Source organism: Accipiter gentilis, chromosome 9, assembly GCF_929443795.1.
Source record: "Accipiter gentilis chromosome 9, bAccGen1.1, whole genome shotgun sequence".
NCBI classification, from domain to species: Eukaryota; Metazoa; Chordata; class Aves; order Accipitriformes; family Accipitridae; genus Astur; species Astur gentilis.
This window is the reverse complement of record NC_064888.1, coordinates 41,036,816-41,063,812: the sequence shown is the minus strand read 5'-3', so window position 1 is coordinate 41,063,812 and position 26,997 is coordinate 41,036,816. Positions and strand designations below refer to the sequence as shown.

At 42.0% G+C, this 26,997-nt stretch overlaps 1 protein-coding gene across 1 annotated transcript in view; it reads left to right on the top strand.

Moving 5' to 3' along the window:
• The window catches only part of C9H10orf90 (chromosome 9 C10orf90 homolog), a 102,594-nt gene that overhangs the window by 6,959 nt on the left and 68,638 nt on the right, over positions 1 to 26,997 (top strand). The window lies entirely within an intron of this gene.

The window sequence follows — 26,997 nt, the reverse complement described above, 5'->3', positions numbered from 1 at the left end:
GTCAGTTTATTGCTGTAAAGGCTCTTCCCCACGTGAAATGAGTATGCTCTGTCAGCTCGAGGTGAATAACAGGCACGGTCTGGATAGAGCCGTTGGAAAAGCCAGCATGTGTAAAGAAATTCGTCTCGGTGCGGCAGCGGCATCTTTCTAAATACTGATTTTCAGTCTGGCCCCCATAGGTTAAAATAAAAGAAAGACCATCTAAATATTACAATTGTGAGTGAACGCATAAAGCTGAAATTACACGCAAGTGCTATGCTTTGTTTAAATAATGTTACATTATCTTGTCCGTAGAAAAGAGCCCTGATTTGCGTTTACTTTTTTAAAGGGAAATACAATTTAGGTTAGTTGCAAAAACTATGGAGTGACAAGACTTTTATTCATTATTTTTAACCTAACAATTCTACCATTTAAAATCAGACAAGGGATATTATCTTTGTAATAAAAGGCAATTGAGAATCTAAATGAGAAATCAAATGCTTTTTCATGCTGATTTATTTTAGATTAGAAAAACTTAAACCAGATGTAAACATGAGTTGCTGAAGCATGAAAAGGGAATCACAGCAGAGTGATAAATATCTGAGTCGTGTTGTTATAGGTGCAGATTTGCATTAACCAAAATAAATTGAGCTGTAAGCTTTTCTAAAACTTAATTAATGCTGCAGAACAAAGCTGGAGATCAATTATCAGCTTGATATCTTGGCACAGATAAATTTGAACTAAATTAGCCGTCCAAAAATGTATGTTATCAATATCACATTGAAATTATTACTGTCATAGGATACAATTGGATGCCAGTACAGCCTGAACACAGAATCCTCCGTTATACCCAGGTGCTGGAAATGCAGGATGTATATCCATAAACTCTGATTTTCCCTTTGCAAAATGTGCATCTTTTGCTGAAATAAATGAGAAGCAAGAGACTAGTGATGTACAGACATGATAAGTATTTTTCTAAGCCTAGTCAGGAGCAGGCATGACTGAGTAGGGTTTTTTCCAGAATACGAGAGTTTACTGTTGAGCTGGTGGACAGCTATCATGAATTTAGTGGCAGTACTGAATTAGTGAGACAAAGATGTAATTTCCTTGAGTCTGGTAACTCTTCAGGTACTTTCTTTTGCTACTTTTTTCTGCTCCCTCTTTAGGCTAACTTTATCTGCTCGTAGGTCTGCAGTGTAATTAGGCTTTTTTCATTAGAAGTTTGCACAGTGTGATGTTGTCTGCACGATGAAATGAACATAAGAAATGTATGTAGAAATGCAGATTCCCTGGCTAGGAAGTTCACACGTACAGATAAAATGTTCAGGTATACACCAAGGGGAAAAGTTGTCCTGAAGGACATATTTAAAAATTCTCTAAATTCATTAATTTACTGCAATCTCAACATTATTTGTAATGAGGGCAAGCCTGAAAAGTCCGAACCAAAGCATCCCGAATGAGATTCATGACTCCAAGACCGCATTGAGTGTAAGAATTATAAATTCATAGCGCATCTAATCCATTGCATCCGAATCTGCACAGATCTTCACATGTTAACATGCTCGATCTGAATTTCCTGTTGTCTTTACAAGAAAGATTAAAGCTCTTTGCAGTTCATTCAGTGCACAGCTTGGTATTCGGGTAGGGATGGATGCATGGATGGATGAGTGGTTGAATGGGTGGATGGATGAGGGGATGGATGGATGGATGGATGGATGGGTGGGTGGGTGGATGGGTAAGTGGACAGATGGATGAATGGGGAGATGGATGGATGAGTGGATGGATGGATGGGTGGGTGGGTGGGTAGTTGAATGGGTGGATGGGTGAGGGGATGGATGGGTGAATGGGTGGGTGGATGAAGGGTTCTGTGTTTTCCTTCTCTCATCTGCCAGACAGCATCTTGTGGAAGCTAAAAATACATGAGCGGTTGTCTCGTCATCGGCATCATCTTCTCCGTGATCCCTAATCTTTCCAAAAGCATGATAGGTTCACCACATCCCTTCCACACAGTTTTATTTAAAGGCAATGGCTCCATTTGAAGGGGTTTTTAGTGCTATTTGCCCCCATTCTAAAAGTGCCCAGCTAATGGTGTAGGAGGCTGTGAGGCTGTCATGCACTTCAACCTCTGCTTGAGCAAGGCATTCAAAAGTTTCCAAGACAGAAATAAAGTATCCCAGAGATGGGTTTAGATCTCTTCAATCAATTGTATTGATCAAAGAGTGCTCCATTTTAAATTCTGAGCCAGATAACCCTAATTTGTTTATAAAAGGGTCTCTTTGAAGATAGTCTTAATTAAGTAGAAGGAAAAATAGCATGTCATTAATGTGGAGAGAGCAATATAGACAGCTAAATAAATATCCCATCACCAAAGACACCTGCTGGTGTTAAACCATTTCAAGAGAGTGATTAGGGAATCACTAAATATAAAGGTATTTGTCCTTTGATCAAGGACTTCTGCTTGAGTCCCAGCCAGATAACAGACAGCTTCCTCATTTGCTGTATTCACTGAATAGCAATGAGTGCATGCATGCAGCACACTGGAAAATTCAGCCTCAAAAATGTAATTTATACAAATGTTTGCATACTGCCCAGCACCAGGGAACCCGTTCCCAGCAGGGCCTCAAGGAGCTGCGGTAATTCAGGGTAACTGCAGAAGTCCTGCGTCTCGTGGGGGCTGGTTGAGTCAAAAGTTCACTCTGATCATTTGCCTGTAGCCACCACCCACAGTGAACTAGATTATAAATTAAACGCAGCATCTCCTGCTGAGCTAATACCTGTGTTAACAAAAATGTGAATAAATAGTATTTCACCTCTCCCATGCTGCTGCATTGTGTACTGTGGGTCTACAACCCGGCCAGCTTCATTACACCTTGTAGAAAAATATTACGGACTCGGCATAATTCTTCCCCCTCTAACAGTTTTTCTCTGTCATAGAGTATTTAAGTGTGTTGGTTGATCGTGGCTTGTTACTTAGTTTTTACAGTTCCTTTGAAGTCATCAATATCCCAGCTTCGTTTTGTGGCAGAGTTAGCTCAGGGGAGAGGAGAAGGAATGTGTGACGCATTCAATTCCACTGCTAACTGCTTATTGGGAGGCTGATCCTGTAACCCTTAATCAAGCAAAACCGCTGTCCTTAGTGAGAGAGGGTGAAAATGCTCCAGGATACTTCTTTGACTTGTTTTCATCCTGATACTCATTATTTGAAGATTACATATCCAGTAAGTCCAGAAATAGGGGGTTGTTTTTATGTCCCTGCAAGAGAGTCATCTCATCTCGGAAAGATAGCTAACAGAAACGAAAGCCTTTCCCATAAAGTGCGGTGAATTGCTTCCTAGCTACAAGACCAGCTTCTGGAGCTTTTATTTCCATTTCTCTTATTAACTATTAATAATGATATATGCTCTTTGAAGTACACTCTGTTTACACATAAAGAGCATAATGTAACAGCAATGACAAGGCATAAGGTAAATCTGGGTTTCTATACAAAACATTTTTAGATGATAAAGCATTTACAAGCGAAACAACACAAGAAAAATGTTGGTCACTCGGGGTACCGTTGTGCTGACTTTTGGGACTATTGGAAGATCGCTGACCAGATTAGATTAAAATCACCGTAGCACAGAATTAAATTTTAATGAAAAAATGAATTTTAAATATTGATGACAATCTTTTCTTACAAACCACTTAAAAAAATAACTGTAGCAGCACACTAGCATCACTGAAGTACAGTGACACAAGTGAGAGTTATATGACTAGTAATATCCGTTCAGTGCGTCTGTGTAAATCATTTGCAAATGCAGCTCAGTTCCTTGAATGAAACCCGTGTCTTCTGTGTGGGCCAAACTCTCCGACGCGTGGTCATGCTTTGCTATTAGGTTAAAGGAAAGTTTCAGTTCAGAGGCGGATGGTGCATAATAAGCAATGTGGCCAGGACTCATGTACTTTTCACTGAGCTAGTCACCTCAAACTGTTGAAGATCTGAGAACTTTTTATCAGGTCCAAATGACAGAGAGTGACTTCCCTGATGGGATGGAAAGGTCGCTGTGGCAGGCAATCAGCCCTTGTTACCCTTTGAAACGAATCTGTCCTGCTCTCTGCCTGACATCTCCCTCGCCGTGCCCTAACTAAGCCTCCAAGGAACACGGAAAAATACGCACAACAGATGAGAGTTATGCAACTTCTTGTTAGAACAAAAAATCTCTCTCTACCCTGCTGCTGACCAGGGAGCTCGTGCTTTTGTAGGGTCCGTGCTCCCACGCCTTCAGGTCTGCTCGACCTGGTTTTGCCAAGTTCTAATTCAATAGGCACAGGAGTGAGCAGATTAGGGGCAGAGAGGTTACATGCAGGGAAGGAACTGCAGGTAGCAATAGCTTTTCTGTGTGTTTTTTCTTTTTTTAAGAGTCTCAGGAGCTGTGAATGCCTCAAACAGTGGAATTATTCAAGTCCTAGCAGAAAGGCAAGAAAAGCAATGTTATGTTAGCTAGAAGGTAAAATGTACAATAAAAATGCTTTTATAGGGTTTTCAGATACAATTATTTAGCATATAATTTAAAAAGTAAAAAAGAAAGAAAGAGGAAGAATACTAGAGTGAAGGAAGGAGAAAAAAAACCCCGGAGGCGGAGACAGTCCTCTAAGTGGCTGCAAAATGATTTCACTGAAGCTAACGCTATGCCACCTTCTTCATCTCATATTTGTCAAATAAATCCTCAGGAATAAGCTCCATGAAAGTCACCAGAACAGGTAAAACTAAATCCTGTGGGAAAACATAGAGGTGGTGGGGATCGGCCAGTGCAGCCCCTGTTGCAGCTCTCCCCCAGCCAGCACTCGCGTGGGTGGTCGAGTGACTGCTTGACACTGGTGATGTTTGAGTGACATTTCTAACGCTGACACCTCTGGGCATCATCCCTTTAATAAAACTCAAATATGACTCCGTGTTAATGCTTTTAGGCGGGTATAAGCAAGAAAAGACTCATACTTTCTGTAGCGTTACCTCGCTGTCTACAGTCATCCACAGTTCATGTGAATAAAAAGCATGAAAAAACATCTGCACAATTAATCCAAAGGCTACTTCATCACTTTGTTTTGTAACTCAGAAGGCAGCAAAGGAAAAAAAACCCCGACCATTAAAATCCTGAAATGAAAGCAATATGCATGGCTCGTTTCTCAGCCTACCATCTGAACGTGAACCCAGGTAAGGGGCTGAAATAGTTCGGACACTTTTTCCTCCCATTCCTACAGTAGCTTTAAGACTCCTGAAGACCTGCTAGTCATTTAACCTGAAACTATGCAAACCGAAATTATCAATGAGAAATGGGGGCAACATCAACACAGAAAAAAAGAAGCCCCCCAAAACTTTTATTAGAGTGAAATGTTTAATTCTTGGGACTGCTTTGCTCTTGCCCAAAACTCACTGTCAAAGGCAACCAGCATTGTCAGCCACACACGCTGCCTTGCACAAGAGTCGAAGGAATTTCACCAGCCTGATAATAACTTACTGCCAGTGACTGGATCTGCTGCTGCAACTCCAGAAAAGTATTAAGATCAGAGAAAATCCCCTTGGGAAAAAATAGCACCAGCATCCCCGACACACGCCGGATCGGGATAGCAGCCTGGGATGCGGGTGAGGAGGAGCTGAGCTATCTCGGCAGCCGGGTGGGTGATGGGAAGAAATAAACTTTGTCAGCCTTTCCAAGCTCCTCTCGTCTCTCAGAGCTCTCATTCTGCCCACGCCAGCCAGGTTTGGTTGTTTGAAGATGGAATTACTGAACTGCAAAGGGCTCTGGTTTTGCCCGTCAGTTTTCTTTGTGGGTCACTGCAGTCCTTTATGCTATCGGTGCCAAGTAAATAATTTCCCTTAATACATTAAGGATGAAATCTGTGAAGTGATGCTGCTTTCTGGAGGTATTCCTGGGCACACACCTGGTTCTCTGGGAAACAGAGCACAGAAGAAAAGGTGATGAAAGAAATGCGCCTTCTAGGTCAAACCTCGGCCACCGAAGTTAATGGCAGAAAGCTCTTTGACTTTCCTTTTTCTGTTTTAGTGGGGTCAGGATTTAATCAGGAGGAAACTGAACTTTACATCTCAGGTTTAAAATAAAAAACCCAAACCAACAAAAATTCTTCTTTACCGTTGCACTCCACTAAAACCAGTGAGAATACTTTGAACGGAGCAATTAACAGAATATGCTAGTTAGGTTTTGATTGATGGCTGGGCTGAAGAAAACCACTGGATTTTTTTTTCATTGAGGTTAACTGTGCCTCGTTCAAATAACTGAAAAATAAATAATCTACCACTGTTCTTTTCTTATTGCTATTTTGTTAGCATTCATTGCAATGTAGAGCTAGTTCTTGTTTCTGTTGCTATGGAAGTCTTGTCTTAACACTTACCAGAGAAAATAGTTTAAAAAATGTAAATGGAAGATTGACTCCAAGACATTGATTGTTTCTGCAAAGCACATTATAATTTCATTCTCTTCTTGCTATATCACTTTTTTGATATCAGAATAGAAATTTAAGTTTCAAAGTTATAACAGAATTGTTACATCAGAAAAGAATTCTCTTGGTAATTATAAGAGATTTTTAAAAAATTGTGGGAAAGCTAAGCCCATCTTGACTTATACATTCTGCATTGTTGAGAAATGAGTATTATTTCCTATTTGTAGACTTAAATCTGAAGCTCTGGAGCAAGTACTCTAGAAACCTCATTCTTAACGTACTACATATATGGCTTGGGTTTTGTCGTGGTTTTTTGGTTGGTTTTTTTCAAACAGTAAATGTCTTAATTGCATGAGGAGAAAATTACAGCATTGAAATTGGCTGTGAAATTGTATTATAAGATTCTCTGGGGCAAATTAGCTATAAATCTTTTCATGCAGTATGATGGCCACTTGAAGGTAGACAGACAGACAGACAGACAGACGAGCAGACGGACTGATAGATCTACAGATCTATTCAGGGATTGGAAACCCGTTTGGATTATTGTCCTGAACTGCCCTGGAATCACAGCAAAACTGTCCAGCCAGAAATGTACAAAGGGACTAAAACTAGGTTTTTAAATATTTGAGCAGGAAATGTAAAGACTTTTAGCTCCTGCAATATATAGACTATTTGTAGCAATTAAATTGCTGTGTTATTCTTGATTACATCAGAAAGCTGGGGCAAACGTTTAGAACAATGCAATACCGGAGTCCCTTTGATAATCAGATTTATGATTGTAAGCTCCACAGCGACTTTTGAAAACAGATTATAACCAATTTGGACACTTAGGTAACACAGTCATTTCTTAGGAAAATACCCTGAAACGCCCAATAACCCAGCAAGGAGCCATTACTGGAGAGTGAGAGACAAAGGAAGAAAAACCCATGGAGCAGTGCATTCACAGCAACACTTCCACTGCATGCTATAGCAACCTGTCCCTCCTGTCCTGGATGCCTCGCAGCCAAGCCGAATGGAATCAGTAATGCAGCATGACTTTTTTGCACCTATGTTGATCGACAAAACTGGGATTCATGAGCCACTAGTACTTCCTTCACTTGCACAGTTTAATAATCACAAGCCTCTGCGCTTCACGGCACACGGGCATCCTCTCCATCCCATCTCCATCCTTCACCTGAATTTCAAGCTTACCTTTTTCCTTGCCCATCATTGCTTCAGCTCCCAGCCTGATGGGTGGAACTGGTGGTTGCCTTCCTAGAGCCATTCCAGCGAGGAAAATATCTGTTAAAGTATTCTAAACCAATCTCTGGCTTTAACGTGGCTTTTGAAGCTACCTAAATTACAGCTTGCAGATTGGTCCTACTCTCAGAATCTCTTTGGTTTCTCTTGCTTATTTGGACACGACATCATGCCTGCAACCTTATTTTGTTCAATCACCGACATAACAAACAAGTTTTTATGCATGATTTGCTCATTAGTAGCTGCTTCAAACAGCCCATCTCCCAGTACATAATCCAATTTTAAAAATAATTGGGAAAATGATGTAGTGTAATTAGCATTCAGAAATCTGTTTTAATCCATATGGCTCTAGGTCAGTTCGGGAGAAGTAATTTCAATTAGTCATTAATTGTTTGGGTTGGGGGGAGCAGGGGGAGTTTGCATGTTACACAATCCTGCGGTATCACCTCCTGCTGCGGCCGACTTGGCCGGGCGGCTCCATGCGGCAGGGAATAAGATCTTCCAGAAAAGACAAACTCGCTAACGATTCACTTGGCAGAGCTTTTCTCTTTGATTTATTTCAGATGTAAGGATCTGCTCTTGCAACTTTTAAAGTTGGAGGAAGTTTAGCAATTTACTTCAACGGAGGCAAGATTGGAGCTTAAATCCTGGGTTAATGCAGAGTGACGCGGTCGTTGGAACTGGGCTCGTTAGAGTTGCCGTGGTTCTTCCCCGTGTGTATGTGTGCATGCATGGGTGAAAGTGGAGCGCTAATGTCAATACCTTGGCCACATACCAACTTCAGTAATGCCACAGAAGTAAAATTCAGCCCGAAGCCTGAGCTGGAAGAACTCTTCACAGCCAGGCTTGTAATGCCGTTGACAAGTGACTCATTTGTGGCATGGCAGAAGTGGGTACGTCTCTGTGAGATCTCCTCTTTAGTTTATCAGGATAAGCACCTGGCAAAAAGTAGGAGTCAAAAAAACCTTCCAAGCAAACAAATGAGAGCAGACATTATTAAGGGTGGAAATACCTTTATAAAACTGCCTGAGCAGATAGATGGAGATTTTTATTGCTGTACAAATGACTGTTATGTACAAGTCTAACAGGCTGCAGTGGAGATGAATCATTTAAATTAACTTAATCACTACATGTTCTGCTAAGGGGTTATCTGCGAATCTTATTAAGTATCACTGCTAATGGTTGACATGTTTAGGATGTTGTTTTGAAACTCAGAAGTCACAAAGTTTACATCTGATAGAGAAGTAAAATCCTAGAATCACAACAGCCTGACTTTTTATTGTGGATGCTTCATTTAATAACTCCTTGGAGAAAAAAATGACAGCATTAGGATTTATGTTCTCACTTCAAGGTATTCCACAATTCATCTTGAGAAACTCTGAGCATTTTCTTAAGCAATTTAAAATAGAATGATTTAGGGTTTGTAAGCATATCCATTTCTAACTTGTTGCTTGTGCACTTTTCTCGATTAAGTACATGGGGCCGTTACAATTATCACACTGCTGGGTTTGCCAACATTGTAAAGCACCTTTCTCATTCACCTCATTTAACAAAATCTAACAAAAACGTTATTGATACAGGCTTGTGCTGTAGAGCTGTATTGCATGCATTTCTAAGGTACCTCATCCATCAAATTTCACAGTTTAAGGCCCTGGGAAGGGGAGGTAACTGGCCATTTTACGTCGCTTCGGTGCCGTTTGGCTCCCGAGCTGGAACTCACACCGCCGAGAAATCCCACTAGCTCCCATTTTTTCCTCCGTATTAGATGTAATTGTACTGGCTAATGCAAGGATTCAGTGGATCAGCTTGGGCAATATTTCTTAATGATATAAAGCAGTGTAGGAGGACAGAGCTTGAAGCGGAGGGTTGAATTCTCAGGCTTAATGAGACACCGGGCTTCAGCTTATCTATTCAAGCAGGGATTTTTATTGACAGAAGGAGCAGGAATGCAAGGGTTGGAAACGCAGCGACCATGGCAGCTACCCAGAAGATCACCTTGACTGCAGCTCCTGTGGTCAGATGCCCGTCCTGGCCTCCGGCAACCAGGGGCTGCCAGGAAGATTCTGCATTATCCTCTTCCTCAGTCCGAATCTCAAATCCAAAGATTTGAACTCATCCTTCCGATTTACTCCCTCTGCAGACCAGCTGGCACACGGGCCTGCCTCTGCCCTCTCAATCTTCTTTTTCCTCCCTCAGTAATTTTCCATTTAGCACCTGCTTCCACCTGCTCCCCTAACTTGTTGCGATTCCTATTGGATTTATGCAAAACGGACTTAATCTTCCCAGAGCCACATCACCGTGCCCGTGCATGCGACGAAGAGACGCGTATATATGTGTATATATATATATATATATGCTCGTGATATTCTCGGCTACTATCGACGATAGGCATGGGAGCGTATTTTGCAAACTCAGCAGTTTGAAACAGTCTCCGTACCCGCATAATTTTATTACTGTCGTATCAGCGAGGCTGGTTTGGGCTCAGCGTGCCTCGAGGGCGAGGAAGAGGAGGGCGCGGGTGCGGAGAAGAGCAAGGGGTAGGGGTGCGGAGACGCTGCCCCTCCGCCTCCGCTTGCACCCCGGTCCCGGCACGGGTATCAACAGGTCCACAGATGAACACGGCGTCGGGTTTTAATGACGGGACAGGGAAATAATATTGAAGAGCGGTGGGATGAAGATGGTGGGAGCAGGGGGTTGCGGGCTGTGACGATGGGGGTCCTGGGGGACCCCGAGCATCTGCCGCCGGGAGCGGGGGGTTGAAGGCACAGCCCCGAACTCGGCGTGGAAGGCGATAAAGCTGGTCACATTCAGGTTTTTATTTCTGGTGATCACACAGCACGCTTTTAAGCCTATCAAGAAATATTCAAGTACTACCGCTGCACTTCTTTATGGCTTTAAAACTGATGTAAATTTACATGCAAATTAGGCGCAGCCCTCAAGCTCTTGGCAATTTGCCACCGCAGCCTTTGATATTGCCCCTGAGTAGATCATCTTTGATGAGAAAGCCATCAGTCATCCCACAATACTGGAGGAGGATAATTTCCCTGCATGAGTTGCATAAAGATGGCACTGCATATTCGGCAGAGCGCAGCCCCACAAGTAAAGAGAGGAAAGAATTCTGCTTTCAGGGTTTGGTTGGCTGGTGGTTTCTTTTCTAGGCTACTGAGCAACTGCAGAAATTGGATTTACAGGATTAAACCAATATTTTTTTTGGAACCGAAATTCAGCAGTCTCGTGTATGCAGAAGTGATTGGATCCTTGGATAAAAAGTACAATTTAGCTGTCTTGTGTACATTCCCTGATACAGCTCATTGCAAATATTGTATTTCTTCCCACTTCGCTGGCTTACTGGTTAAATTTACCTATCTGTAAAGAATGTCACAGAGAAAAATAATTCCTGGGGGCATAATTCCCATAATAACTGGTCATCCCTACAAAAATATTTTGGGGGAGCAATTACTGTATAAGAGTCATTACAATTGCTTACTGCTATAAATTCCTACTGTTTACTGCTTGATTGCTTGTTTTAGTGAAATGTTAATAATGCAGCAGTGGATAGAAAGAGTCGATAATGAAGTAATGTGTATTTATGGGATATATGTCCAAATGATCCTTAGTGCATGGTTAGTTGAAAATAAATAGTGTATTGATTGGAACAGCTATGGAACAAAATGGTATTTCAACACGTGGTGATAGTTGATAATTACTTGGAAGCCTTTTTTGTTGTTGTTAATATAGCAACTAGTCTATTTTTAGCTCCTTTGTATAGATAATGTTTTCCAGGGGTTTCTGTATCAGTTTTAAAATTCTGCCTCTGATGAAAATACAATATTCATCCATATCTCCCGTCACAGGGATATCTACATAGTCCCATTTCGACACGGTCAATACCAATTTGAAAGAGGTTTTAAATGGCATTTAATGTACCCACATTACTAATAATCCATTAAAACCACATAATCTTCTGTCATGGGAAATACCAACAGAACCCATTTCCATGAGCTCCATGTAGTGGAAGTTTATAGGGAAAAAATATCCAAAATACTCAGGTTTTGGGGTTGAAATCTTTCATGGCAATATTTTTGGGGTAAATGAGTGAAAATTATAAGCAAGGTGAAAAAAAGCACGAAAAAGCAAGGAATAAAACAAAGCAGGGGAGGGTTATCTGGTGAATAGATTCTCCTCTGTGGTTTGATGGACTCTGATCTCATATTCAGTTTTCCTTGTATTCTAAAGCCAACAGATAAAATTCCTATACAGAGGAAGAGCTGATATAGCTTATTGGGTGAATATCTGATTTTAAAAAATAATCCAGCTGTGAAAAAGCTGGAATGGGTTGCAAATTTGGAGTAAATGAAGCACCAGTTTCAATCAAAAAATACAGCAATAATTTGCTTCTTTTTTCATGTCAAAATAAATGAAAAATTAAAGATTATTTTTAAAACATTAATTGCATATTCTTACCTGCAGGCAGTAGAATTGGGTTTTGCCAAATATATGGGATATTTTAACCAGATATTTGGCATTGATATTTACGAATGAATTACTAATCCCACATATTTGGTATTGACTCTTGCAAAGGGATGTAAATATTGACTTGCAAAGCTGATCTCAGAGTGAAAAAGATACTTTGTCTCTGTTTTGCCTTACAGTCAACACACATTACAATTACTAGCATCATTGTCTAGTACTCTGATTTTGTAGCTGGGAAAAATATAGACTAAAGAAGTCTGAGGATGTGTTCACTCTCCAAGGTATGACGCACCCAAAATGTTACGCAAAGCCTCCTCTACCCGCCTTTATCCTTTAGTCTTAAGATCCCTCTCAGTTAGGTCACAGCTCAGAAGACCACGATATGATCTCCTGTAGGCGTTGTTTTAAGTGCCATTAGAAGCAGAAAATCTATAGCGATCTGTCCCTTGGCCTCTTTTATAATTCATCAAGTATTTTGTAGTTGTGATCATCTATATTAAGAACTTCCAAGCTACTAAACTACGAAGTTCGATCCCATTTGATTGCCTGTCTGCAGCATGTCCTGGTTTCGGCTGGGGTAGGGTTAATTTTCTTTCCAGTAGCTGGTACAGTGTTGTGTTTTGGGTTCAGCATGAGAAGAATGTGGACAACACCCTGATGTTTTCAGTGGTTGCCAAGCAGCGTTTATACCAAGTCCAGGATTTTTCAGCTTCTCCTGCCCAGCCAGCAAGAAGGCTGGAGGGGCACAAGAAATTAGGAGGGGACACAGCCAGGACAGCTGATCCAAACTGGCCAAAGGGGTATTCCATACCGTGTGACGTCATGCCCAGTATATAAACTGGGGGAGTTGGCCTGGGTGGGATCGCTGCTCGGGAACTAACTGGGCATCAGTCAGTGAGTGGGGAGCAATTGCATTGTGCATCACTTGTTTTGTAGATTCCAGTTCTTTTATTACTGTTGTCATTTTATTATTGTTATTATTATCATTATTAGTTTCTTCCTTTCTGTTCTATTGAACTGTTCTTATCTTAACCCACAAGTTTTACTTTTTTTTTTCCCCCAATTCTCTCCCCCATCCCACTGGGTCGGTGGGAGCGAGCGGTTGCGTGGTGCTTAGTTACTGGCTGGGGTTAAACCATGACACAGCATCAGAAAGCAAAAAGTTGAATCATTTATTCATTTGTAAACCTTCTCTGCACAGCACATTCGACTTTGTAGATTTAAGAACAGCTATCTTAATACCAGTTAGTTTAAAATGAAAACGAATGTAACGCAGAGCTATAAGCATTTACCAAACAATTGAGGTACTTTTTGCTTTAGGAAAGCAGAAAGCAGCACACGAGTATACCATTTTGGTAATTCAAAGGACAGTTAAGGGTTTTTTTGCATAGGAAGAATCAGGGTTACAGGGCATTTGTTGAAGCAGTTGTAAAGCCAACCCACTTTCTGTAATTGCCAGTACAAGTCCAAGAGTGCAGCCCGCAGCGGTTGCACGACTACAGCTCTGTTTATTGATCCCTGTGATTCAATGTTTTTGCTCATGGGCATAAGTCAGCACTTTCAGCAGATCAGCACAATGGCTGAAGGATCAATCGTTACTTCCCCCTCCTGATCCATTTAATTGTGATATCAAAGATGGAGTAATCCTTGCTCAGGTTAGAAGATGTATTTGAAGCTTGGACAAAACTGTGTTATAAAGGCAGAGAGACTCCGGTATGCAGATCTAAAGGAAAACCTACTAATTCCAGGAGGCGACCCGAAAGATGCAGCCAGTGATGCTGAGCTTAGTTTAAATTGTTACAACAACCAAGTCAATAAATAAAGTGGTTCAGTTCCCTCACCTCTCCCTTGGCAGCAGCCGAGAACTGAAAGGCAAACCGTCTCTGCAGGACAATGGCGCTCCAGGGAAATTATTAAGCTCAGACTCAGAGTCTTTATTTTGACATTCAAGAATAACCCAGAGTGCAGACATGTTATCAGGCATGTGAGGGCTGAGCTCGTTTGAGCTTTAGCTGTGCCTTTTCTCTCTCTTTTTTAAAAAATCTCTCTTTCCTTCCATCCACCAGTGTTTAACCAATGAGAAATAATTTCTTTAAAAAAAAAAAAAAAAAAAAAAAAAAGGCTTTGCAGAACAGCTGCTGGTTGTTGTACTTAATGGAGAGGTGTAATTAGAGAGCTGGGATACCAGCGTGTTTAAATACAGAATTGCTGCCTGTGGTGGGGTTTTGTTCCTTTGCTCAGAGGTTTGTCCCCCCCTGCCTTTAGCTCTGCAGGATATTAAGGCTTTCGCACTCCCTGTGGAAGATTACTGTATAGCTTCTGAGGCTTTACTGGCAGCTATGCTATGGAGGAAGTCTGTATGGGAGCCAGGAGGAGAGGTGGTGGGAGAAAGGAGATTTCTTCAGGGCTTCTGCGCTGGTACACCATCAAGACAACGCACCTGAGGCTGTTTGGAGTGAGACATCATCTCCTGATCTTCTCCCGCCTCGTTTGGGTTTCTCTCCATCCTCTAGTCCTAAGAACGCTTCCAAGGAAGTTAAAGTTAGTGAGTCCACAAGACCCGCGGTAGGCTTTCTTCCCTCTGGAGAAGACACCTTGCCCCAAGGCCAGCGCTGTCCCTGGCAAACAGCCTCCTCCACAAAAGCAGAGGAAACTCAGAAACGGACCCGGAGAATCGAGAGAGGATTTTTGTCTAGGAAAGAGCTTAGGAAAGTTTAGGCTGTTTGGCTGCCCCTCAAGAGGTGCAAGAAGGACGGAAGAAACGGCAACCGCTCTTGCTCCCTTTGGGTTCCAAGGGAGAGATGGGGGATAGCCGGGTGGGGTGGCTGGAGACTTTGATCCAGAGAGCAACCGGGTTAACGCAAGAGCTGCAATTAAAGGATTTCGCTGGAGGGGTGCAGAATTTGCCCCCAGGGTCCTGACTGAGCGAGGAGGACAGGCAGGAGGGATCAGATCCCGGCTGTCACCGTACGGAAGAAAACTGAGCATCGTTGCAACACCAGGCATCTCTGTCCGGCAGCCGATGGAAAGGTGAAGCGAGGGCTCCCTCCCCTAATTAATTTAGAGTGGCCTGCAGATAAATCAAGGCTGAAAATTCATAGCTTGCCTTAGCTTTGAAATTACATCTGAGGCACATAGTTATCCCATGGTTTTTCTACCGGGCTCCAGCAGCGCTGTCTTATATGGCAAGAGCGTGTTCTGGTTCCCACTGAACGGCCGTTCGCCTCTGCCTGACACCGGTGGCACCCCTGGAAGCAGCAGGCTGGGGACCTGCTGCGAGATTAATTCCCTTATCAAGGGCCTTACGAGGTGAAGGAGAATCCCAGATGGCTGCTGGCCTCTCGTAGCATCTCTGCAGTCCAGGGGAGATGTTGCACCAGCACCCGGACAGATTTGTGACCGATTTCAGCTTTCCCTGGACCATAAAGGACATCGATGTGGAACCCCAGCCTACAAGGAGAATTGGGCTATAACATACACGGTGAGACGGGGCATGAGGAGCTGGGGGGTTTTAATGTATGTTTTGTCAGATTTTGTTTTCTTTGAGAACTGGGGATAATTTTGCGTTTTGACCAGTACGGTGTAGTTTCGTGCTGTGTTGTGGGAGCAGAGAGGTACCAACCAGGAGCAAGACTGTGTTCCTAAGTGTCCAGTATCGGACCTGGAGACTTCTCAGCTGATCCTTCCAGCACCCTAACACGACAAAGCATAAGCACAGGTAATTCTGCAAAATTGGATTTCTCAAATTGTCCTTCAAAACTGACAAATTGTCCTCGTTTAATTTTGCATTTAACTGCAATCGCAACAGTTGACTCTTTCATATTAGTGATATTAGATTAAAAAGGCTTCTGTCTACACAAATTGGGTAACACATCCTGCCACCTTATTTACGCCCACAAACAGGCAAAAATTCAAGATCTTTGTACATACATTTGAAGTGAAGTTGGAGGTGGTGAATCTGTGACAGAGATATTGTAAAGATAGGAGCACCGAGTGGAAAAGGCATACGCGTAAATAAAATAATTAGGGAAAAAGTGTCAGCATACAAAGCAGGGGAGGGACAGAATAAGAAAAGCAAAGCAAAATGCAGCTTCACTGGGATGGGAACACACAGCAGGTGTTTGGACAGCAAACAGGCAATAGTAGATGATTTTATGGCAACCCTACAGTGAAATGAGGTCATGCTGCAGACGGAGGCAAACTAATGGACGAAGATGGAGGCCTTTAAAAATTAAGACGTACAGAAAGAGGTTATTGGAGGTAGAGCTGGCATAAAACTGCAGAGGTGGACGGAGAGGTATCAACAAAGAGGCAAACGGTAGGAAAGAAGGAGAGGCAGTGTATCACGTACTCCCTGTAGAGAAAACGATTATCACTTTTAGATAACTTTAATAGTCCAAATCCTTGAGATACTGTTATCAGGAGAAGGAGCTTGAAATACAGCACTAGATAAAAGCAAATCGGAGCTCTGACACAACTTCTGTAATAGCATCCCACCTCTGTAAGGCGATGCTGAGGACGTTCAGATTTTGATCTGCTGCTGCACTGCGCTGGGTGTGATCCAGCGCTCCAGAAGTCAACACAGTTTGATGCTCAGCGTACAATTTTTCTTTGCACTTTATGTCTAAAGCAAGGCAACTTTTCTGGGTTAACAGTTTTTCTCTGAAAAACAGAAGTTGGGGCAGGTAACCTGGAAGTGGTTCGAGGGCAGAAATGGAGGGGGTTTGTTCTGATTTGCTATGAAGCGCATCTGCTTCTTTTTTTCGCCATTTGGGAACCAAAATCCAAACTGTTTGCAGAGGTCTCTTCGCGACTGTTTTCCTCGCTTTGCATAGTTTATTTCTGTATCTGTATATTTGCATGTAGATGGATTACATATATAATATAGGTATAACTTTATAAATATAAATTATACTGCTATAAACTATACTTCAGTACTTCTGCCCTACCTTTTTAGCCTTTGTTGCCTCTCATGCGTTTATTGTTGATTTTCCTTTTCTTGTCTCACTACATGGTGATCCCAGCTATCTTCTAACCTGTAATAGCATTCATTTTTTCTCCCCTACCTAGGGCATTGGAAACAACAAAAAAGCTATTGTCTGAGAAGCAATCACAGAAAATGCACTCTATGAGTTAAAGGTATGGCTCTGTCTAATAACCGTGTTATCCCTTCTGTTCCGAGCACTGAGCCAATATTTGATGTCCTGCAGGTTGTTTCCATTAGGAAGAGAAAGCGATGATAGAGTCGTGTGGTCCTCTGATGAGCCCCTGTTTGTTTGTAGGGCACGTTCTCACTCCCGTTTCCCGGAGCGCAGCAGGGCTCGAGCTGTCGGAGACCATTTCCTCGCCCGCCGCACCGATCCCCCTCTACTCAAAGTTCAGTACCAGCGACGTTTTCTTAGCTTTATCTCTGGGCAAGTCCGCAGCTCCTCTGTGGCCCTGGGTAACGCCCCTTTGCTGCCTTTTCTTGGCGTTTCTCCACTTTTTTTATCTCTTTCCCCCCCCAGTGCACAGAACATCCCAAAGCAACCTCAGAAATCTTTGCTCCTGCGTGTGCTTGGCACACAGCGGCGGTTTGCATGGAGGCTGCTGCTCTTCACCCATTAACCCAGGTACTCGCATTACTGAGAGAGCTTATTGCGTGAATTATTTTTCTAAAAGATAGGGTGGGTTTTTTCAACTAGTGAGTTAAAGCAGATTTAATCCAACCTACGAGAATAATCTCTCTGATTTGATACCTGACCAGGGCTGGCTATCTTTGCACCTTGTTACAGGTATGCTCCTAATAATAGTAAGGGGGGGTTATTACTTCTTTCTTTAATTTATATATTTCTGGTTTCTATGCTATCGGTCTGAGTAGCCAAAAAGAAATGTCTTCTGAAAGCTAGCTTCTACTGTGGGCTCTTCCCTAAGCAAGGTGGAAAATCCCTCTTGCAAATCATGGCTGAGTATGTAATAAATGTCACCTCAGTGTTTGCTTTGCAGTAAAAGGTTGCAAACTCACCTATGAAACCATCAACCAAAGCAATCCACTATGGCAAACGCTCATAATTCACACCAAGGGTATGTTTAAAATAACACAGAAAGCTGAAGATTTGCGATTGGGGTGAGATGCTGCAAGGTTGCAAAGAGAACAGGTAGCTGCTCATATCTCACGGCCAAATCCCATGGCTCTGATGTGGCCATAGGGCCACTCTTTATGGGAATCTGTGCTTTATCAGAGATATTGAAAACCCCTCCAGGTATTCAGATAGAACAATAACTCTGTATCTCCCTTCTTCCCAGTTTCTCGCTGAAATGGCTTGATTACTTTGTAGTTTTTGTGCTGTCTTTTTCCGTAAGAATTTTACAGTTGTAATAAGGGAAAATCAACTTGAGATAGGCGTTGCAGCCAGTTCTGAATGCAATGAGGTCAACGACGAGGTCATCCTCACCTAGTTGTAATGTGTGCCATGCTCCTACTGTGGTCTTTGCTTGGGTTGTCTCCTGTTCTCACAGGCCTCCTGGTCTTTGGCATAGTTCTTTAAAAAAAAAAAAAAAAAAAATTGCTGAAAAAAAACCCAACATTAAGTAGCTAATAAGCCAAAATGCTCATTTTTAAAAAGTGATTCATGTTTATTGTATAATGAAGAGGAAAAAGTCCTTTAATTAATATTAACAATTGAGAGAAGATTAGACCAAAAATACCCTATTACCACTTTCTCTAATCCACCTATAATTGTGTACCAAGCTATCGGGGAAGCATTTAAAACCTGAAAAAAACCTTAGTAAGAACCAGAAGGTAATTGTCCGCTTCAGGATCTCCAACAGTTGGATGTGGACGTAATCCAGCTACTATATTCTTTTTTTCTGTACTTGCAATGCTCTTCACAGTCCTGCAACAGTTTGGGCTGTTAAACGGAGCCCGTGTGGTGGAGTCGAGCACCTAAAATGCAGAAGCTGCCACCGAGGAGGAAATTTATTCCAGAGTGATAGGAAAAAGGTTGTCCTTCTCTGGATTTTTGCAGTAGAGAGGTATCCTGTCTCCTGTGATTTGCCCCTCTGTATTAGAAAAAGTACATGTTTCAGTGTTAAAATAATTTAGATCACTTTGCCTGGAAAAATGTGGATCTGATTACCGCTAGTTTGCATCACTTTTTACTTACGTTTGGAGAAGGCAAAGCTCTCCAGTGAATTAATTAATTTCAATTTTGACAGACCGCTTAAATCAGCTTAGAAAGGCCACAGTTGAGTAAACCCAGCTAGCAGTTTATGATTGCTTCTTTTGGAAGGACCTGCTCAATACCGACAGCGATTGAAACAGTGCATTAAGGAGAACCACTTAATTAAATAACTGTTACAAGAGCAGACAATGGTAAAGTGTGTACAATTCCTATAAGAAATTGATACGAAGTTTTCAAGAGCCATAAGGAATTTTGTTTTACATACATAAATTTACCTTCACCATCCAATGGAAGATGTGCCACTGTGTCACAGATCTGATCACGCTTTAGCTTTCCAACTCTGTGTGTATACACAGTAGGCTCGCATCCTGCAGACAGAAGCTTGCAGCTGTCTTTTTCCAAGACTGGAAGATATTTTGTTGGTATGTAATTAAATTAAAATGTTTAATCAACCTGAAGTTTTCAAAACTTGGATGTTAAATACATATATATATTTTTTTTTCTCATACTTTAGCCCTCTGATTTATATTTCACTCTTGAAAGGTCCATCAGCCTTTCATGTGACAGTCTGGCGTGAACTCTGTCCCAAAGAAAATACACATAAAACATGTATGTACCTATGAGGATGAGCCAGCAGACCTCTAGACCAAAAGTGTCTTTCCATACTGGTCTCAGTGGACACAATCTTTGGACCATCTTCTGTGAAATATGGATTCCGTCCTTGTCTGCCATTTAATTGTATTAAGTGCAGCAAAATTTTAAGATGGAATCACAGCATAGTTTCTTAAGCTAACAGAGTCCTCTGCCTTTAATTTCTGCAGAAAATATTTTCACATTCTTTTTTTTATTGTGAGAAAAATAATTAAAATGCCGTCACCTACAACTTAGAGATGGGAATAAAATTTGCGTTATCCTTAATCACTGTTGTTTTTTCCTGAGTTCCGGCACATAACCATAGCCGTCAACCTCATTGACCTGTTTAATTTTTAATTTACTAGAGGCCTGCCACTAATGTGACCTCTTCAGAAATGACACCCTCCCTAGGAACAGTTGCGGTCAGGTAAACTTTTGTCTTCTCCTGGTTCACTCTTCTCTTTTGAATTATTTACAAAGGTCATGAATTTCTTAGGAAATCAGGCAACAAGATGCTGAGAAGTGAAGAAAGCCCTTCGTAAGTTTATATCTGGGAATTAATTTACTTGAATTGGGAGGCAGCGCTATGGCCAAAGGGAAAACGTGAAACCCCATACACTACACAATGAAATTACTTCTTGTTGCTCATTGTTTCAGGTCAAGCAGGTTACTGCGCCCGTAAATTTCTTTTATATGAGACCCCGTTGCTGCAGACGACAAAGTCATCAGAACCTATACACCTCGGGGAGCCTTAGCAATTTACATGGCAAAGCAAAGATGATATAGGATCGTACTTCATAGCAGCCGATGGGAGATTTTCCATCTGCTCCAGTGAGGCCAAGATTTCATCCAGGATGGCTTTGAAGGGCTTCTGACTAAAACAGACCCAAAGAAAAGGTGCAGCAGTAGGAAATGGTGATCAGTAGATGAGAGTGCAGGATACGGTCCTGGGCTTGCTCTGATGCTTTGTGGTAGCATGTACATTTTCATGACCTTATTCGGAAAAAAAAAAAATCATTTCTGGTTTTAAATTATAATAAGAGAACTGAACAGCACAGGTAATACTAAAATTGTGGTCTAATCCTATTCCATTATCGAAGCAATTCCAAGGTTGTAGGGGGCAAGCAGGATTTTTTTTCTCCTCTGTCTTTTTTATATCATGTAGATTTCTGTTAGAAATCAGTGCAGCCGCTCAGGCTGCGAATCTGCATGTTTCTGAGCAAGCCAGCTAGATCTGCGGTTTTACCACGACGGAGGGCAGAGGAGCGGAGGGACGGGCTCCCCGGGGAGGCTGTGCCATCCTCATCCTCGCAGGTTTCAAGACTCGATGGGCGAAAGCCCTGAGCAGCCGGGTCTGACCCCGGAGCTGGGGCAGGGGTTGGACCTGAAGCCTTCCAAGTCCTTTCCCACCGGGATTATTCCAGGATCCTGTGAACTGCGTGGAAAAGACAAGTTGCTATACATCAACTGAGAAATTTTGTAGGTATTGTAAAGGCTTGCTCCCGATTCACATGTACCACTCTTTCTTCTGGTGACCTCTCTTGTGAGCCCTGAATGAACCCAGGAAAATATGAAAGGGAAAGCGTTAAATTGATCCGGTCTGAAATGATCTATTTATTTTGGTGTGGCTGCCAAACTGAGAATCACGGTCCCATCTGTACTGCAGTACGGGCCAGGCGTCTCAGCTCATTGGGATAGGCACTTAACAGAAACTGAAACGTGGTAACGGTGCCAGAGAATTTACTGTCAAAGTAAAAGCTGGGAAAATATGGGTGGCTCTCACGAAAACTGGGAGAAATACAAGGTTACCATGAGGACCACAAGCACCGTCCTGGGACTTTAGTTCCTTGACTGTTATCAGGTTGTTTAGGTTTTGGGTTTTTTTCTCTGCAGGAGTCGCCGCAGAGGTGACCTTTAAGGGAGAGTTTGAAAGAGGAAGAAAATCAGGTCTCCTTTTAGCTTTTGAGAGGGGAATTCTTTCAGGCCATTGAGACCGGCATGAAATGCAATTCAGAACGCAGAGGTATGACACAGCGGCAGCCAAGCCTGCGTTAGTGTCAGAGCAGAGGCAGGGATCGACATCTCCGTAATAGTTTGTGTTTGAAGCAATAGGGAAGAGCAGCCAGTGGAGGCTGCGAACAGAGGAGTCGTTTGGCTGAAGCAATGAGCCAGCAAAATTATCTGCGAAGAAGGATGGCTGTAAGTGAGGTGATTTGGGATTTGTCAGGGTCAGAGAGATATTTCTAGTAGTCCAAGGCAGAGGTTAATCAAGACCAATATGAGCACTTTGCAATGTGCAGTTAAAAAGCAAAACTCTTACATTTGTTGTCTAAGAAAGACCTTAGAAATGTTGTGCAGGAAAAAGCACAGAATTTGACTCCAGTGGAGCTTACATCAAATTATGTGAACTAATGGTAGGACTCGTCTCTTCATCAACTTGGATAATATTGCTTCTGGGAAGCAGAGGCAATATTAAATTGTTGCATCTATGTAACAGATCGTAACTTCATCTCCCTCTCTTTATTCTCATTTAAGTGTTTAGGATTCTTTAAAACTGTTGGTGATACAACGATGAAGATATAATCCAAGTCCGGCAGTACTGCTGATCAGGACCCATGAACAGCACAGCCAGTTACTGAACATAGTTTTATTTTACTACTTGAACCCAATTAATATCAAATGGTTTATTAGCAATTAAATAGCTTATGTTTAAATTTTAAAAATGTTTGGGAGATAAATATTTGAGGAAATAGAGGCTGTTACAGGCACTTTCTCAGTTTAGATACTTGGCACGTCAGTTTATTATTCTATTTATTGCGAGAAACTAAAATGAGTCAAAAAAGCAAATGCTTCCTCTTTGTACAAATTGCCCATGAAGCGAATCATTAAGCGGTAGGCTGTATCTATTGTACAGAAGAGCTGCTCTGTGCAGCTGATTGCTACGGTCCAGGCAGTGCAATATAGACAGTTCTTCATAATAGCCTGTGCTGCAATAACAAAGAAGTATAATGAAGAGTTTAGGTGGCATTATTTTTTTAATAAAAAAAAGGAAGGGATGTTTCACTCCAAGTTTTAAGGACGCTTGTAAACAAAGCCTCTTGTTTCTGTCTTGTGTCTGTGAATATGATGTTGTCCTTTAGCAGAGTTCACAGTAAATTTAATATGAGACACCCTCCCTTATTCCTTGTCCCACTCCAGTGGTTCCACTGGGTCTTCCCTGGCCATCAGGATTTTTGGCGGTGGGTGTCGGACGAGGCGTGGGGTGTGTGTCTCTCCCGTACTGCTGATCTCGGGTCCTACTTCTGGAGCTGAAGGCAACTGCAACTTCTCTCGCCTCTTATCTACCACCAGCTCTGAAGTTTTGTTCCTTAGCTGAGGTGGCGGCAGCGATTAATGATTTATTCAGTAAGTGCCAAACAAAGAGTGAGGGCCCATAGGGATGGGCATTGTGGAGGTCTGTAACAGAACGATATCCCTTCTATCTAAGTAACGGGTGAATGGCATTGAAAGGATGGGGCAAGTAAGGCTTCTGGTATAGTCCGGGCAAAGGTGTGGGCTATTGCCTCTGAAAGAGCCACGGCTTCACCTGCATTGTAGCAGACCTTTGGGAAAGTAACTCTTAACTGCAATAAAATACTTTGCTGACGTTTAGAATTTTAAAGTCCATGCGAAAGGTATTCGAAGTTACCAATTGCTACTTGTTTCTTAAAATAATGGTATTCACAGAATGGTATCTAAATGAAGTTTAGAGAAGTAACTTAATGAATAACGATGGGAAGAAACCATTGCGGGAGCAATTGCTACAGAATTGCAGCGGACAAATAATGCACAGTTCGGCTTGCTGTTGCTGTATGAATGTTTAACAGGAGGACGTTTGCCATCCACATTTTCTTGGTGATTTTGCAAAATTGCATTGCCTCTCCCTTTTACCATCAATCCAATTTTTGGATTGTCTATTGATAAGTTGAAGAAACTTCATCATCTCTTGAGATGGCTACAAAAGGCTGTGGGAATTTAGGCTCCCCAACTGAGTCCACTAATGAGAATTCTGTGCCCTTTCTCTTGACAAACCGCTGCCTGAGACTGCCTGTGACAAAGGGGGCTTGCGAGAGATCCAGTGCTGGATTGCAGCCAAAAGGGCTCTGACTTGTATTGCGAAAAATACTGGGTCTCTTCGTTTCCCACTGATTTTAATGTACTTGAATGTGCTCAGTATTTTGTAATGCCATGTTCTACTATAGGGGGAAAAAAAGTTAATTACACTCCATACAAATATTTAGCCACTCTATGTAATGCATCTAAAATGTGAGGCAGCAAGCTATCCCCTCAGTCCACTTATCAGTATTTTTTCCTGACTTTCTAACTTCAGTTATTTTCTCATTATTGCACTGTCCTTCCTTAATGCATGGATTACATGATAGAACAGAAAATATGTTCTTGTTTATCCAAGGGAAAAATTAACACAAGTACTTTTATTGCACGTCCTTATAAGCAAAGCAACTTGCCTTCTAAAGTGTCTTCATACATTAGAAACAGAGGAATTATACAAAAAGAGTACTATGGTATTTATGAACAGATAATATTTTCTTTCCCTTTACTCAGTGCTGATACAAAAACATCCTTGCTCTTAGGTTTAAATTAAGCTTTAATTAGGTTGTTATAAAATCACCTGTGACTTTATTAATCTTGCAAAAATAATAGTTTTTTCATGTACGTGGTGGCTGGAGAATAGTAGTTTGTATTTGTTTAAACTGCTTGTCTTGTTAAATTAAGTGCTTAAACTAATTAAAGATATTTTTGGGGATGTCTCAGCTTTAGCCTAATAAATGAGAGGCACAAGAAGGTACACATAGATACTTCCTTATTGCCCATAAATCTGTACTTATTACAACTGTAAACTCTGGAATGGAGTTCTATGACTCCCATTTCATTGAAAACTATATAGGCTATTACTGATGCTAGATATTTGAATAAGAGCAATTTTGAATTTTGGGCTTGATTGCTTTTAATTGTGAATTATGCTGAAGCTGCTGTAGTCATTATCTTAAAAACTATTTAATTAAATGTAAGTATCCAGCTGTGTGTATTTTCAAAGAGCCAAAATGCTCCAAGATCTTGAACAGAAGAGCAATATATATGTATGTATCACAGGGTTTGCAAAAGCCTTCCCCCCTCAGTTTTCTTAGAATTTCCTTTCTTTGCGGTGTTTCATTTGCAGCCTTAATGATTGTTTTAGTCTGTATTTCTTGTGTGTAATTTGAATTTTTGAAAAAAAATAAGCAGAAATTAAGGATAGGACCCAGCTAGCAGGATCAATATGCAAAGTGTCCTAGACAGAGAGAGGAATGGAGACTTGAATCCTGTTCCATCCTGACTACCAAAGAGGAAAAATCTAATATGCCCTGACTCTTCTGTCCACTGCCACCAAACGTGAGCTTTTTTTACCTCTTGACTTTTCTTCTTCCGTCTCTCACAGTCCAAATTATATTTCTTCCCCTTGGAGAGACTGTTGCCCTCCTTCCATTTTTACTCCAGTCCCCATCTTTGTGCCAGGTCGATACCAGACCCCTATCCCAGTTGCTCTCCTCTCACTCTCTGGTTTTGTTGTGGTTTTTTTTTCCACAATTATTCCCCATCTTTCCTGTCTGAACTTCTTTCTTCCCCTGGTTACCTTTTAACTCATGTCTTGTCTCTCAGGTTTCTCATTTGTCAGTGTCCTTAATCTTTTTCTTTTTTTTTCTGCCAGTCTCTGGGATGAGCTTATCTCTTCTGTCCCCTCCCTCCCCCTACCTAATTTCTCAGGAAATCTGTCTCCTGATTGCCCCTCTTTTTCCCCATATCCGTGGCATCTCAGCCAGTCCCGGTTCCCCTCCTGTATTCATGGTTGAATCTGTGTCCCCTCGGATGTGCAAATCCTCAGCCGGTTACACAAACCAGCACGAGTTCAGCTAAGGCTTCTGCCCAGACTTCACGCATGCCTCCGAGTTAATGACTTGAGTTAAAGAATCAGCATTAACTTTGAATTTTCTGGCTTTTGACTTTTCTTTTCACAGCTTGACGTTTTTGTAATGCTTTGTTGTTGTGGTACTTCAAAAAAAAAAAAAAAAAACAAACCCAAAAAAACCCACAAACCAAAAACCCACAGATGGGGAATAATGTCACAGCAGAATGCATAACCCTGGCTTTGGCAAGCCTGCCGCCCCATTACCGTGGCTCTCCAGGGCTGGTTAATGATGTTGTCCTCGGTCGTCCTAGAGCCGCGTGCCAAAAGAGCCACCGTTCGGTGTCTCGTCCCGAAGCCAGCTTGGCCACCTTGGAGAGGTGCCACCTTGGGTAGGTGGCAGCCGTAGACTGGCCTCCCAGCAGGGAACACATGGCCTGCCACTGGTGCCAAGGACATCAACAACAACAACAAAAATCCCCAAATAACTGAGGTGACACGCTGAAAGACAGCCAACAGGGAAGGGTCAGCCCATGGGCAGAGCAGAGAATTGATTCACTAACCTCCTAGATGCATCTCACTGATTTTCTGCAATACCTTGACAGAAACCAGATGCTACAGTGATAGCTAATTTAAAGGTATCAATAGACAGTCACACTCCAATCTCCTGCATCCCAAATCTTTTCCGCAGTCACACCATCACCCTGTCCCTCCCCAGCTACACAATATGCTTAATCTGTGTGATATTATACACGTCGTCTTTGAACTGTGACGGATTGGGGCCGTGCAAACCGTTTCAAAGGTGTGGTGCAACTTAGTATATTCTAGGAATGATTTCAAGTAATTACATACATGGATGCAACTTTGCACAGAGGGGTTTTTTGGGTGGTTTTTTTTTTTTACGAGCAGTGGAGATTAACTAAAGGGTTGTAGCTCTGATGGTCACCACTGGAGCACTACATGTTGTATCTCACAGGTCAGTGGGAGGCTGCGTAGCTCCCCCATATCCACACCCCATCTCAGCTGCCCAGGGGAAACAAATGGAATTAAAAGTGCTTGATTTGAACTGAATGCCACCATCTGCATGTTTAAAATGGAAGGGAATCAATTTGATCTGAAAAAGTAAATGATAAC